Source organism: Cynara cardunculus (assembly GCF_001531365.2).
Source record: "Cynara cardunculus var. scolymus isolate 2C chromosome LG 12, CcrdV1, whole genome shotgun sequence".
Lineage (NCBI taxonomy): Eukaryota > Viridiplantae > Streptophyta > Magnoliopsida > Asterales > Asteraceae > Cynara > Cynara cardunculus.
This window is the reverse complement of record NC_037539.1, coordinates 4,719,064-4,723,616: the sequence shown is the minus strand read 5'-3', so window position 1 is coordinate 4,723,616 and position 4,553 is coordinate 4,719,064.

The following is a 4,553-nucleotide window of genomic DNA, read 5'->3' as shown; positions in this document are numbered from 1 at the left end:
ATTTAATATATTTATTAAATAATATGTAAAATATCTATATATTAAAATTAAAAGTACACTGTTTAATAAGAACTAATAGATGTTATAATAAAATAATTTTGAAAGTACAATATTGTAATAAGAAAATCATATCACGATAGTACATGTGGACAGTCTACGTGGATAATTAGGTGGCATGGAAACCTGGTATAATGAGTAAATTTAAATCAAAAGGTTACTCAATGCTATAATGAGTAAATTTTTCAAAGTACAATTTTCTAATAAAAAATAGTTTGAAAGTACATTGTTGTAATAAAAAAAACTAGAAGTACAATGCTATAATAAAAAAATTTATGAAAGTAGATTGTTATTTTGTAAATTTTATCTCATATATATATCGTACTATCCCTTGGGAATTGGGATTAAATCTTAGATGGAAACACAAATCCCGACCATCTCCTTTGCAATCTGAAGAATAAATGTTATGTTCAGACCACCTTGCATTTCTTTTGGACTTTATAACCATCTATGTTTTATATTATATTCTAGAGGCATGTTCCTACACATTGGGCCGTCCCTCAAAATTTTGGAGCCCAAATTTACATATGTTTAAGGTCTTTTTATCAATCTATATAAACTATAGCCGAAATTATTTAGGTTCAAATCATTAATTGTTTGGTTTTAGGTTCAAATTATTAATGGTTTAGGTTTAGTTTCAGATTGTTAATCGTTTTTTGTTTAGCCCATTTTTGTTTAAAGCATATATTTTCTGTTTTCTCATTTATGCAATATAATCAAAAGTTTTGAATGTAGCAGAGCCTCCAAAAAGATTGGAACGTCCCTGCCTACATACATCCTCAGCTCCTACGACTATATATACAAAATCATCATGGTTATCAATGGCGAGATATTTGACCTATATATATATATATATATATATATATATAGCTAATCTTTCTACCTTAGTTTCTTTTGCAACTATTTAGATGGATACAATCATAGAAAGAATTGGAAGAAGTGTCATACAGATTATGGAATTAATGCTTTTTTGAATAGCTTCTCCAAACTCTTGTTTGATTCCTATATATTTGAAAAACTCCCAACCAGCATGTTCAATTCTTTTGATGCAAACTAATAGATATATCATTATTCGATTGTTAACGTGATTCCTGAAAGCTCCATCGATACCATGATCACATGTGTGTTGTTGGTCCATCTCAAGTACTTATGCAATGGAACCCAATTCCTACCAATAAAATCAAACCTTTTACACCCAAACTTAAAGGATTTTTTTTATATTAATTGTTTTATCAGTTTATAATCTTTTTAGCAGCGCTTTGATTATTACCAGCAAAACTATTTCGTTTTACGCTAAATACTTATGAAAGCACCGACTTATAAAAATACTTTCGTCACTATCATTACATGAAAATTCATTAATAATGCTTTAAATCTTATTATTCTTTCGCCAAATATGTTTATGTATGGAATTGACAAAGTTAACGTTTGTTGATGCATATGATGATCATGGTTTAGGGTATGTTTGTTAGCAGTTTAATGAGCTTAATAAGACTCACAGTTTAACCACGTCAGTTACACATGGTTGTTTTAGTATTGGTTTAATAATATAGAAAGCTACTTATGCAATAAGCTTCTAAAGTGGAGCTTTATGCAAAAAACCAAGTTTTTTTTTTCAAACATGTATCTCTCAATTAAAAAAAAATGTTACTTCCATTTATTGAAAAAAAACTTTTCAAACAAAAAACATCTCAATCTATAAAGACAGATTAATTTACACAACCAACTTTATTCATACAAAACGTAATGAAAAATCAACCAAGCAACCTTGACTCTTGTTTGTTTTTAGTTTTTGATAAATGATATAAATGTGCTATAAAATAACTCTTTTAAAGCATGTTTTAAACTATGTTGCTCTGCCACTGGCTTCATGACAATATGTTATGTTACTTTGCATTTTTATGAACTTGTAAGTATTAAAAACCACTCAATAAAGGTTTTTATGTATTATAAGTATATGTTGTGTGTGGATTTATTGTTCAATAATATCATGTTCGATATTATTATGTATATAAATCTTAGTATTTTCTTTAACGGCACAAAAACTTCAGGACTGACTTCGTTCATTAGTCGTCTAATAGCATGGTAACTTGTATCTATTTGTTTTAAAATAATTACTCGATTTTGCTTATGAGAATTTTTTTAATTATTAGCTAAATTTCGGATTATATGTACCATACTAAGAAAAAAAAGGAAAGTTAAAATATACCCAACAAACTTTCTCGTTTTGAATGGTTTAGTCCATAAATTGTCTTTTTGAATAAAAAATCATTAAACTTTCTCATTTTGAATAATTAAATCTTTGAACTAATTTTTTTGAATAAAAAGATCCAGCGCTTTAGCGCCTAATGAGAAAGTGAATAGCCCGGTTATGGTTCCTGACGCCAGAATCTTATTAAACTTTCACATTTTGAATGATTAACACCTTGAATTTTTTTAAAGAAGTAAATAAACCATAGAACTTTATGTAACTTTTTTTGGGTTAAAATGATGTAGGTAATCAGTTTTTAAAGTGCAATGAAAAATATGTTCAGGAAAATGAGAAAGTTTAATGGTTTTTTATTCAAAAAGAGAAAGTTTGATGGTTTTTTTCATTCAAAAAAATAGTTCAGGGACTTAATTATTTAAAATGAGAAAGTTTAATGATTTTTTCATTAAAAAAAACAGTTTAGAGACTAAATCATTCAAAATGGAAAAGTTTGTTGGGTTTTTTAAAACTTTTTTTATTATACTACAACAAAATTGTGTTTGCATGACGCCCAAAAAATTAACTGTTCTAATAAATCGTTTTATAGGACTTCATTTATAAGAACAAAAAATAAAATGTATTATCTAAAGGTGTTGTGATACGTTTATAATCTCTTTTAGGGGTCTTAACAAGTTTTTTAGAACATTTTTAATACAGAACGTCCCATTAGCTATTTTTAGGACACTATTTGAAAAAGTGTCTTATAAAAACAAGTCTCCTATAAAAAATGAGTTTATAGGACATTTTTTTATATAAAATTGCTAATGTGATGTTTTGTATTAAAAGTGTCATAAAAAACTTGTTAAGATGTCCAAAAGCGTTATATCAAGTTATTACAATGCCTTCAGATAGGACACTTTGTATTTTAATCTTAATTATAAATTAAGTCTTATCAAACGGTCTGTTATGATGCTTTGTATTTTAGTCTTATAAAGTAGTTTATTAGAACACTTATAAATTGATGGAGTCCTATAAATTCAATTATGTTGTAATATAATGAATAAAGCCAAGAAACTGATAAATTTAGTCCGAAGGTTTGGCTAAAGATGAAAGTTTTTCTATTATTATACAGCTCAAACATAATTCAAATAACGTTTTAATAAGTTTTATGAGCTCTTTTTCATATTTTTCCGATAGATGTACAAACTCAAATATCTCAATAAAACCTAGAGTAATTCCTTTAAAGAAATACAAATCTAAATGAAGATCACACTAAAACAAAATTGATTTTATAGGTCGAATAAAATGAAAAAGTGTCCTAAAAAAATACTTTATAAGATCAAACCAAAAAGCGTTACAATAAGTTTATAGGACGTTTATAGGCGTTTTAACAAGTTTTTTTTACGACGCTTTTAAAATAAATTGTCCTATTTGCTATTTTATAAAACACTTTTGAGAAGTGTCTAATAAACTTATCTTTCGTATAAAATAGTTAATATGACACTTTATTTTAAAAGCGTCTTAATAAATGTGTTATATCATCTAAAAACGACTTATAAACTTATTGTAACATTTTTTAAATTGGACGTTTTTTTAGTTTGGTCCTATAAACTTGTGTCCTATAAAGTATTTTTTAGGACTTTTTTTTCATTTTAGGCGTCCTATAAAATCATTTTGTTATAGTGTCGATATCATAAAACCTTAAAGTCTAAATTAATCCCAAAATCAAAACCCAAAAACCTAAATCAAACAAAGACCTAAACCAAATGGAGATGGAGATGGAGATGGAGATGGAGATAGACATAGGGGTGTCACAAAAAACCGAAACCGAATAAACCATCCAAACCGAATGAATTTTGGGTTATTCGATTACGGTTTATTCGGTTTCAGTTAAATCGGTTCAGTTAACCAAATTAGGTTTCTAATATGGTTCGGTGTTCAGTTAACTTTTTATCTTTTCAGTTAAACTGAATAAGATAGATATGTATATCTATACTATATTATAAAACATTTGACAAAAACTCTTAAAAACCATTTTTTATGCATGGAGTGTTGTTTATTGATGCATATAGTGTTTTTGGTAAACAGTCGCCCGGGCCTGCTTTTTACATATCTCTCGTTATATCTTCAAAGCAGATTGAATCGGACAAAAGTGGAGTGTTGGAGTTACTTAAAATTCAAGATTACAAGTAAATTATGCGTAAGTACAACTTATTAAAGCTTTTGAATTCATGTAACTAACTGCAGATAAACATAATCAAACAAAGGATAAACATCTCATTTTAAATATAAAAAATCTAAAATATAA